We start from the raw sequence: 12,468 nt of genomic DNA, 5'->3' as shown, positions 1-12,468 counted from the left end.
CCGCCAAGACGACCCGACATGTAACCGATGCCCCTTTAATTAATCCTCATCACCCAGCACAACACACACACAAACACACATATGTGGTGAATTGGAAAGTCACTAGGCTCCCTTGTATTGATGCATCCTGTCTCACTTCAACATCAGACCTATCCTGGAGAATAGGAGTGTGCTATCAGTGATTAAATAGTTTAATTAGCAGATAAATGTGTAGGTTCATGTGATTTCCATGATGCGAAGCACGATTATTAAAGTGCAAACTCTTTGTCTGGAGCTGTTAGAGTTCAGGTTATGAGCATATCATTTCTAAAACACACACAAACTGAAAAGTATTCAGAACCAAAATGAAAGCTTGGTTTTGAACGTATTGTCCATACTGTATAAATCCATACTGTACTTTCAACAAACTGTATTTGCTGAAAGTGCTACAGAAATGTATAGTAAAATGTTATATTCAATAGTAATATTGTTTTAGAGTATGCTGTGTAACTCTTGTCACTTTATTCATTAATACAATATTTTCTTCATAATTTTTAATTTTAATTATAAATTGTTATATTTCAGTTTGAATAGAGATATGATTAGAATGTGTGCAACTTCATTTGATTAGAAAGTTTTATGAAGAAAATTCAAGGAAAATACAAAATATGAGAAAAAACAAAGCAAAATTTGTGAAAAATAAAATAACCCTACTTTAATATAGGGCCCTACATGAGAAAAGACCAAAAGATTGAGAGCGTAACTTTGGTACATTTTCAAATTACTGAAATGCTTTGTTCAGTCTTCTAAAAAATGCTGTTTAACTCTAGTGCCATGCACTGTAATCTTAAAGCTTTTCTTTTGTATTATGGTTTGGTAATAGATCCAATCAAAATCCATATTACATGCATGATTTAAGCCATCATTGTAAATAATGTGATGTGGCAAATGTGTGACTTACTGTGTGACTTTATTCTTAGTTTGTGTGACAGTAGACGCTTAATCCTAACAATTATCACTCAACAAACAAAGCTCGGTCTACCAGACAGACATCATGTACGACCTCTCATGGTGACGGTCATGTCATTTTTCACTCCACCTTGCCACCGCATTCCTATAGCCTTATCTGGCCTGTGATTGGCAGTTTGATCAGTTCTTCTCCGTCTCGTCTTCCCTGCCATTTTCCGTTCACTGGGACGGAGCTCTTTTGTCATCGTTCTCAGCTTCTCACTCTCTGTCTCACCCATATCGCCTGAAGAAATGGTCTTTTGTGCAAGGCAGTAGGGGTTAAATGCATTCTATACATTGGTAAACGAGCTCACTTTGTCTCTCAGTGACAAGTGTCAGTATAGATTTTGTGACAGTGCGAGATGGAGATGAGCAGCGATGACAAGGGCCTAGCATCAGTGACACTTAATGAATACAGTCATACGCCAAAAATTACACTAAGCTATGGGTACTAAAAAAGACAATGGGACTCACTGTGATTTACTAACGGTTGTACGCTATTCAGAATTGCTTTGTTTATGCCTTTTTTAATTCTAATTAAATTCCTCAATTTAAATTGAATTTGAATTGAGCTAGTAAAACATGATGCAAAAGTGCAATTTATATTTAAATTTAAGTAGAAAAAAGTGGGGAAAAAAATCAGTGTCATTTTAGTTAATATTAGTTACAGAAAAGCAATGTCAAAACAAACTTTGAATGTCTTTGAAATTATTTTATTCAAATAAGTTTTGAAAAGTTTGAAGGTTTATCGGTTTTAAGGTATGATCACATTAGTGAAATTCAGGAAAAAATTTGCGGCCGAAAAATATTCATTGTCAAATGAAATACAACTCATACCATTATTATTATTATTATTTTAATTTTATGTAGGAACTGAGGAACCGACAGATACATTAAGATAAGCTGGTACAAAAACAGCTGTGTACATTTCATGCACATTTCCCGTTCAAACCACATTTATCAATCCTTTAGATCCTACCTTGAGGATACTGCTGTCATATTAGTGGAGCATTAAGAAGACAGCATGCCCCCATCCACTAAGGACCCTCCCCCCTTTGAAATCTGAATGTCAGCTAGGTACAAACCATAAGTCGCAGCTATACCTTACTCTGAAATCTAATAAACACCTTCATAGTAGACATATTCTGGTAGCCCTATCACATATAAAGGAGGGATGTGAAAAAGCAACACCTTCAGGTCAGGAGTGAATACTTCAGTGTTGTTGTTTTGGTTGCTAGAAGTGATGCGTTTGATTTGTCTGGTGGATTCAGTCCTCAAATACCTTAAACCACACTTAAATGGAACCACAAGAGGTGCTTAAGGATCTATACATTGGTTTATTTTATTTTATACACAAACTCTTTAGTGTGCTTGTTGTTTACCACTTAGGATATGCACTGATAATACCCCTTCCATGAATAGCATAGCCAGTTAACGAGCCAGTATTTTAAGCACAAAAATATGCTTGCATGAATACACCTTGTATACAGCATAATCTGCTGCCTACATTTTTATATTTGAATGCAATCGATACTTTGTGCAGCACATATCAGTAGCTATAGTGCAAATGACATTTAACATGAAACCAAAAAAAAAAAAGGTTAACACTGGACACAGACAGGTACATTCAGTATACATTCTAGGTACATTGACAGCTGACTTGATTTTTAGAAGTGGCCTTAATATTTCTGATTCTGTGAATCTTTTTTTTTTTTATGAAGTATCTTTGGATGGGGAATATTCTCACTCATTCTGATAGGTGTAATTGTTTCTGGTCTGCTGAGAATTAGAAGCAAGGAATGGGAATGAAATATTCCTTTTTATCTGACCTTTCCTTTTAAGAAGACTTTGTCACTGGGGAATGCAGTTTAATAATTCATTAAAGGGAAAGCCTCACTTCCTTTAGAAATCTCATTTATCTGTAGAAAAGCTTTCTTTGAGGTTTAATAATAATCTGGCATCTGAAGACCTGTGGCAGGTTAGCAAAATTAGTCTTTCTTGTGGATTAAGGTCTGAGTCAAATGCACTCAGGGTTGGTGTCAGTTTCAGCTGCATCAGAGAACAATGGTCACTGATTAACCAAAATTTACAAGGTTCATAGCATCAGATATTTAGTTTGCTGGTGTTTTTATGACCTAAACAAAATTCTGGTTGTATTTACAAGATTCATATGTTGTAATTTGATCGAGTTGCGGTACTTTGATGCATGCTGGTTTATTATTGTTCTGTCATCAGTGAAGATCAGTGTGCAAAATGTTATGTAGAAAAATTGCAATTGACAGTTGATTGCTGTTTTTCATCTTCAAACATCCCTGACTAGTGCTTTCTGACAGAATATACTGGCGTTCAAAAGTCAGGCAATTTTCTCTGTACTTCTTTTCCATTTTATTTATTTATTTTAAGGATAATAACGTTCTTTTTCACTCGTTTATAAAGATTTGCAATGTGAATGCAATGCTTCCTAAATGCTATGTGATTTGCCCACTCAGTTTTCATTTACTACAAGATACGTTTTACAGTTTTATTGAAAATCTTTATCCTGTTCTGGGAGATTTTTCCAACAAAAGCTAAAAAGACTTTTTTAAAGAAAAAAATATAAAAAAATGTAAAATAAATTCAAGTCTATCAACTGAACTGTCTGAATTTAAATAGATTCAATCCCAACAACTGTTGTACACATTCAGTTGTCATTCTTATTCAAGTTGACTGCAGAAACTCCTAAATGCTCTCAAAAGGAATTAAAGCAGATTCAAATCGATACAAAATGGTACCTATGGGTCTTGTTTAAGAGGAGTCTTGGCTTGAGCTTAGGTAAAATGAGCTTGATCTTTCTTTTTCCTTTCTTTTTTTAAAGCCACAGTCTTGCCAGGCTACTCAGCTGCATTGTCAGGGGTAAGAAAGATGTGGTGTGGAAATGCTGACCAAGGTGGCGCCAGGCTTTGTTGAAAATATGGGGTGGCAGGAGGAAGCACAAATGAAATACAGAGAAAAAGAGAAAAGAGTGGCCAGCTGCCAAGGTAAAAGTGAGATGCAAACCTTTGCCAACAGAACCTGAACAAGACGAGAGGATGAGCATACCGCCTCTCCTCACACCTCAGTAATCAGTATGAACATCTACATAGTGTCAGGATCAACAAACAGCTTGAGAAAAGAGCAAGACATGCTTCTATCTTTGCAATAAAATTAGCAATTAGCAGTGTGGTAGAAATAATAATCAGCACAAAGTGGTAAACACAAACACTACAAATAGAGTTCAGAACAGTGTCCCATCCCTTCTGGACAATCCAGATTAAATGAATGACCATTTTAGACAAAGTAGAAACTGCTAACATGTTCCAAAACATAGCTTCCAGGGGTTTTAAAACAATTAATTTAACTGATTTTTAGCAGGTCCAAGGTGGTCATTAGCTTTGGACCACCACTTAATCACCAACTGGTAGCTGATTAGTTGCTGGTTCAAGATGGTCTGCCAGCTAAGATGACCAGCTAATGATTAGCTTGGACCGCTAGAATCAGACTAATGTGTACAAAAACATAGCTTCCAGGTGTTTTGGAACATGTTAACTTGTTTCTAGCTGATGCACCAGCTTATATGGCCAGTTAATGAATTCCTTGGACCAGGCGCTTTTGGACGTATTCCAAAACACAGCTACCCTCTTAAAATTAATTTTCCAGCCGTGATTCCTTTTTGAAGCCAAAAGAGCACACATCATGTGGTTTTGAGAATGAGACCTATTAAAATGTTCAATAAGCTATTTTCGAACACAAAACTAACATAATGTTAAAGGTAGCTGGTTTGCTAACAAATGTCCGCATCAAAAAGTGATTATTTTTGAGACAACCAATAATTACAATTACAAGTTAGATAATGGTTTTCCTAACATATCAAATAATAAATAAATGAATTATCAATATCAAATAAAAGAAATGGCATGTAATTTATCACATTTGCTAACAATTAGTATTAAACAAATGTTTCTATTTGAACAGCTAAATCTTTGTGAAATTAAAGAAAATGTGTTTAGTTTAATTTCTGCAATGTGTAGGCTGCTCAAGCCTACAAAATGCCAAACTTTTCATTAGTATGAGTGATTTCCTTTTGATCACTGGCTCAAGTGAAGTTGCATGGTGTTTATGTGAGTCAAGATTTTAGCTTCTTCTTTATAAGAAGCTTACATTCTCTCCTTAAAGTCTCTACCCTACAACATGAATCACCAAAAAACTTTTGAGATCATTCCCTCAAGCCATGCATTTACTCTGTATTAAAAAAAGAGAAAAAAGAGAAAAGCGTAATGTTCGTAATGGGCAGAGGCGGTCAGATGATTCAACATTTTTTCTCTCTTAAGCTGATGATCACCACGACTACAGCAGAAGAAAAAATCTCTTGAAACTATAGGTAGGCTTGTGGTTTCTTTTCTGTACTGCTAGAGATGTGTAGGTGCCTTAAAGGGTTAGTTCACCCAAAAATGAAAATTAGCACATAAATTACTCACCCTCAAGGCATCCTGGGTGTATATGACTTTCTTCTTTCAGACGAATCCAGTTGGAGCTATATTAAAAATAGTCTTTGAACTTTCAAGCTGTTTAATGGTACTCAGCGGGTGTTGCAGTGGTTCAGTCCAAAAGAAGTGAAATAAAAAGCACCCGTCCATAATAAATAGTGTCTCACATGGCTCCGGGGCGTGAACAAAGGCCTACTGTAGTGAATCGATGCGTTTTTTCAAGAAAAATATACATATTCAAAACGTAATAATCACTTTAATGTAACGTGCCAACAGTTGTACACAGAAGCAGCTCCGGGAGGATGATGCATGAGGTCAGCATTGCGCATGCGCTGGTGAGTCTCATGAAAACCAACATTTGTTAACAGGAGCAAAGGAAGCAAAGTTTCCTTACTTTAGCAAAGGAAAACTAGTCTCCTCTTGGCTTTATTGAAATTCTCTGACATTCTTCTGTACAAATCCTTGTTTTGTACTTCTAATTAGTGACAGTTGTTTTGTTTTGATCTCTCCCCTGCGCTTCCGCGGTCATCACTCCTGAGCGGCGCATGCACAAAGCCGACATCATACGTTATCTGCCCAGAGCTACTTCTGTGTACAACAGTGTGCACAAGCTAGATTAAATTGATAATTTTGTTTTATATATTTTTATTTTCTTACAAAAACACATCGATTCCCTACAGGAGGACTTTGTTCATCCCCCCGGAGCCGTGTGAGACACTTTTTATTATGGATGGAAGCTTTTTATTTCACTTCTTTTGGACTGATGCACTGCAACAACTGCTGAGTGCCATTAAACAGCCTGAAAGATCAAAGACAATTTTTAATATAACTCGTCTGAAAGAAGAAAGTCTTATACACCTAGGATGACTTGAGGGTGAATAATTTGGGCTAATTTTCATTTTTGGGTGAACTAACCCTTTAAGTCCACATAGCCAACTCTACTACACTTCTCCTCTATCTCCCATGTTAATTAGCCCCTTAAGGGAAAGAAGAGAGATAAATAGTAAATCTTAATTAGGTGGGTTTTTTTTTCATTATAGGCATGTCAGTTTGTTTTATCAGCAGCTTCTCAGATGCTATGCTGAGCTCTTTTAGCCTGCGTATTAGATGGAGTGGGCTAAAATCTGTATTAATCTTGTTACTTGAGTAACGGTGGGAACTGGACAATCTTCCAACTGTCTTCCATCTTTGGGGACTTGCATAAGGGGGACACGCTCGCAATGTTAGAGATTTATTTCCTCATCAATTGATAACTATTTCTCAGTGGGTAGCATTTACTTCTCTTTATCCTCCATTACACTCTAAGCTAATTTTAGCATGGCTAGTACCATGTCAGGACTCTACAGTTTTCCACCATATTTACTATGCTGCGTGCAAGTATAGGTAACTCAAAAACTTGCATACACAAGCTGAGACCAGACGTGAGATTTGATCGTAGCCACTGCTCACATTCATATTGATAAATCCAAGTTTTGCGTTGAAACGACCGTATGCCCAATTTTCTGTCGTATGCTCATTTCATAAATAAGGCCCAGTGTCTTTAGCTTGAAACTTGAAACTTGCTTAGCTAATGCTATATAGCCTGTAAACGGAAAAATTTCATTACTTGTTTATGATAAACATTGTACTTTTCTCTTGCTATCCTACAAATTGTGACTTAGAGGTGCATATAAATCTAATCTACCTCTAAAAATGACCAAAATAAGGTTAAAGCGTATATGCTGGCGCATTAGAAAGGTAGCTAACTGTTGTTCCTTATTTTGTAGCTTCTGTTGAGCCACAATCAATTCTTAAAAACAGCAATCATTTGTTACAGAAAATGATATGTACAGTACTTGTACTTTTATAGCATCAAAAAAAACCCCCCAAAAAACCTGACTCTCTACAATATTCACTGACATTTTAGTTACAATTGTACAAAGTGCATTATTTTCTCACATGTTCCTGGACCTGATTCTAGTCCACTACAAAGATGCATAAAAATATACATTACATGTGATGCTGAAATAAGTGTGGGATTTCCTATTGCATCGTAAACACAAACCATTGCCGTAACAATAATTGTCACTTCAGGCTATAATCGTTCTCTGTATGCATTTTATGGCATTGATTTCACTTAGGCCATGATTTAATAAAGGTTTGCTAGTATGCATGCACAAGAAATGGCCAGAGCTGATCTACTAAAGGCCTAGTTAAGTCATGAAACTCTAATGTGCTGTTGATTGGTTGCCTCGCAGTCTTTACACCAACCAATGAGCTATTCCTTCCTATCTAGACTCGCCTTTTTATATTCCAGTTTGACCAGGTTGCGTTAGACTGCGCGCTCGCTTTCCCTCCTCCTCCCCTACGCACCACCTGTCTAGATCTGCTACGGGGTATTTCATCAAAACAGTCATCATCTTATGTATCTGGGGAGTCTTGTGCTGCCAGGTAGCAGCATAAATTTCCTTCTCTCTATTTATTGTGGTCTAGCAGAGCAGTCGTGTTCTGCCTGCAGTCACAGCAGCAGCAGAAGCAGCGTAGCAGATCTAGTGTATGAATACATTCATATTCTAATAAATGTGTTTTTATCTCTGAGAGTTGTCATTATTGAACTTCATTATTTGTTATTGCATATTTCAGATGCTCACAAACCACATCTTGCCTGTTTTGGTGTATCTTGTTTTTTTCTCAATGAATACGTTTTGGTGCTTTAATATGGGACCGTGTCAGTGCAAATAGATAAATTGCATCTGAAAGTGATTTATCAGCCTTGAAAGTCATTCAGATTTAGTAAATGCCTGTGCAAATTCATTACGGCTGTTGCGCAGGTATTAATATGATTTAGGTATCACGATCGAGTACTCATGGACGATAATGGGTTTTCAATGAATATCAGGATTTTGAATTATGACAATATAGATAGACTATAATGTATGTTTAAATATGTTCTCCATTCCATTTTCACAAGTGAGACCCATTGGATGTTGTCATAGCAAATCTACAATGCAAAAAACTGACCATCAGTGAGCATATGACTGGCTTTCATCCTCACAGACACAGTCTGTGTCCCCTTGCTGTACTCTAAGGAGTTGCCGAAACTAATCATTGTTCATGTGTGTGTGTGTGTGTATACATGATAGAGTGCTTCTTCCTCACACTCCTTGGTGACCACATTGGTGCTAATTTCCCATGGCAGCTTATGATGCAATTAGAGCCTGGAGGACCTCCACCCTTCACACCAAATCATTGACGGGCCACTGAACATTCAGGGGTGGCAGGAAGCAGATCATATAGTTGCCGCAGGGTTGTGAAAATATATAATGAAAAGTTTTGATAAAATAAAAAGAGAGATAAAAGTTGTGTCCCAAAATGTATACATTACCAAGATAGCACACATACATCTGCAAGATGTCTGTTAAAGATCTATTCACCTGGAAAGCATCTACTGTGTACAAACATCTGATAGACATCTTTAAGATGCCAGTTTTACATATATTCTAAATCATAAACATCTTAAAGACTAAAAGTCTGTTTGACATCTAATGGGAAATGTCCTATAGAAGTATGTCTATTTGACATGCTGATGTCAAATAGACATCTCTGTGATGTGCATGTGCTATCAGGGTATATACTTATTCTGTGTGTTGTTGATAGTGAAGGTGGTGTTAAGTTAAGCCAAGTATGGTGACCCATACTCAGAATTCGTGCTCTGCATTTAACCCATCCGAAGTGCACACACACAGAGCAGTGAACACACACACACTGTGAACACACACCCGGAGCAGTGGGCAGCCATTTTTATGCTGCGGCGCCCGGGGAGCAGTTGGGGGTTCGATGCCTTGCTCAAGGGCACCTAAGTCATGGTATTGAGGTGGAGAGAGAACTGTACATGCCCCCCCCCACCAACAATTCCTGCCGGCCCGAGACTCGAACTCACAACCCTTCGATTGGGAGTCCGACTCTCTAACCATTAGGCCACGACTTCACCACAATGATTTTCTATCTTTTTCTGTTGTCAATATTCTATGTATGAATTATATAAGGTTAATTTGTCATCCAACATCAGAGTCTGATAGTCTCTCCATTTCTAGTATGTTGCAGTTGAGTGCATAAAGTGTCCAACATTTGCACAAAGTGTCCCACTTTTTGGAATTTCAGTGTGAACACACAAATCACACTATTTATACTAAAAAACAATGTAGAATAGTGTGCAAGTATGCAAATTGGGAAGCATCTAAAGATCCACAAGTAATAGCAATGGCAAAAGCTAAATCAATAATTTGTTTGGTTAACAAGTAATTATCAATCTATCTGTCTATTTATTTAAATTTTTATTTATAAATTTTACATTTTACAATTTGACAAAACATTCTGAATTTGTTAAAGCGAGTTCAAAAATGAAAATTCTGTCAGCATTTACTCATGCTCATGTTGTTTTAACCCTGTGTGAGTTTCTTTCTTTGGTTGAACACAAAAGGAGATATTTTGAAGATTGTTGGTAACCAAACAGTTGCTAATAGCCATTGACTTCCATTGTAAGGGGTGAAAAAAGTACTATGGAATTAATGGCTACCAGCAACTGTTTGGTTACCAAAATTCTTCAAAATATGTTCTTTTTTGATCAAGAAAGAAAGACATTTATACAGGATTGGAACAACATTAGGGTGAGTAAATGAAGGCAAATTTTGTTGGGTAAACTATCCATTTAACTTAGATTCTTCACACCATTATGTCATGAACGTGCTATGATAAATGCAGTCTACTGCAAAGCCCAAGGCCAGAGAAACAGTGTGCTCAAATTTCTGAGCAGACACACATACTGTACATTTATATGTTTGCTGCCTTGAAACTTGATGGAAACTGATGGACGCCAACAGATGGAAAAAACCTTAGATGTGAGCTGAATACTGGGTTAATGTGGTTCATTGTGGCCACATTCCCACAGATATTCCAAATGATTGCACTGCTTGCTCGCCGTTGATTAGATCTGGACAGACTTTGCCTTCAAAACAGATGTTATCTGCACAGGTTTCGCGTTGTAATACATGATAGAACTGGCTCACTTGATTCATTAGTCATCAGATTGGATTCAGGGAATTGGGTTGCTTGAGTCACTCCTGTGTTGAATTTGTGGGTGAGAGAGGGCAAAATTGTTGTCCATTTGAGACATACCCAGATCAATTTCTCACACAATGTGGCAATAAGTTATAACTTGCAAAGCTCAAAGGGATACTAATTCATTGCCTAGCTGCTCCCATGTGAAACATAAAGTGCACAGCTGTTTTCTGCAACTGAAAAGCTGTTAGTCAAGTGTTTTATTCAGAATAAAAGCTGCAATGTTGTCTTTTTTTATTTAATTTTTATTTATTTATTTTAAAAAAAAAATCATAAAATTGAGTTAAATTCAATTTTAACTAACAATGCCCTTTGCTATGGGGAACATTTTATTTGTATTTTTTTAATTGTATGATGTAACGTTATCTCAAAATGAATACAGTCAGCACTGGGACAACGCCTTGGTGTATAATGCAGAATTTCCATTGACCTCATAACTGTAGCTTCTAATTGAAGATTGCTTTAATTATGCAAACAAGCTTTCCTCCACTCGATATGTTATTGAATTCCACTGCAAGCTTGTGAGACAGGTCCTCTTCGAAGAGATGGGCACAAATACATTAAAAAGTATTTTACTACAAATTACATTTTTTAAAGTTTTGTTACATGCTGTTCACAGTAAAAAACAATTAATACTTGAAAATTCTTTCATTAAACCCCTTTAAAATTTTAATTTTGTCCATATAAACAAGTAGCTAACTTTAGCTAGCAAGCTAACATCGCTTTCCTTCTGCCCTGTCTAATAACATTCAGTGAGCAATATCTGATAGTATATTTTAGTACATAATTAGCCAGTTTGCACTGAGCACCAAAACGGCTTCTTTCATAGTTTTTTTTTTTTTGGAAGTTGGAACCATGGAGTAATTAAAGGCAAAGTACACCCAAAAATGGAAAACTCTGTTATTAATTACTCACCCTCACGTCATTCCACTCTCGTAAGACCTTCCATATTTTCAGAACACAAATGAAGATATCTTTGATGAAATCCAAGAGCTTTCTGTCCCTCCATTGGCAGCAATGCAACTTACACATTTAAAGCCCAGAACGGTAGGAAAGACATCAGTAAAGTTCTTTATGTGATTCCAGTGGTTTAACTTCAATTTTACTAAGCGCCATGAGTGCTTTGTTTGCACAAATAAATAAATAAATAAAAACATAATTTACAACTTTATTTATGAAAATATTGATCTGCATTGTGCATTCATGAGAGCATCACAACACATTTTTCCCCCCCAGCAAAATACAAATTACAAAATACTCTAAAGTAATTAAATATGTATTTTAAATACATTTCATTTAAATACTGCCCATCTCTGGTCAGGGTTTCACAATGGCTAATAAAACTGCCAGGAATATCCAGGAATAGGGCCCTCAAATCAACTGTATAGTTGTACAATTAAAAGGCCGGTTCACTCAAGTTCACTCATATTAATTTTCAAAACTTGGTCTTTCATGATTGGTCATTGATTGGACTTACAAGAACATATGAGATTTTGCATCAACATTTACTATCAGTCTTGACATGTTGAGTGTGATTGTAACTGTCTGTTAAGTCTCAATGTAAGACATGATGGCTGTGTCTTTGTTGCCTTTGAAAATAATAGTGTGCATAAACCAGTGTTTTTTATATTTGTATGGAATTCATTATGCTGAATAAAGTGAATATTTTTTATAAATATGACTGCATTGCTGTGAAAAGCAGTAATTTTTAGATCACATTCATTAACAGTTCTGTACAATACTTTTTATGAGCACAGAAAAGGTATCCAAAATAAAATGTTTGTAGAAAACACAACAGGCTTTCAATTATTTTATTATTTTACCTTTTATTTTAGGCTTTTAACAATTAGCATAATACACATCTTATACACAATAAACCATC

The 12,468-nt window shown here is 36.2% G+C and overlaps 1 protein-coding gene across 1 annotated transcript in view; it reads left to right on the top strand.

Moving 5' to 3' along the window:
- The window catches only part of LOC109112264 (CUB and sushi domain-containing protein 3-like), a 369,075-nt gene that overhangs the window by 42,519 nt on the left and 314,088 nt on the right, over window positions 1–12,468 (top strand).

Source organism: Cyprinus carpio, chromosome A19 (assembly GCF_018340385.1).
Source record: "Cyprinus carpio isolate SPL01 chromosome A19, ASM1834038v1, whole genome shotgun sequence".
Taxonomy (NCBI): Eukaryota; Metazoa; Chordata; class Actinopteri; order Cypriniformes; family Cyprinidae; genus Cyprinus; species Cyprinus carpio.
The sequence above is the reverse complement of the archived record's forward strand: the minus strand, read 5'-3'. Positions and strand labels throughout refer to the sequence as shown.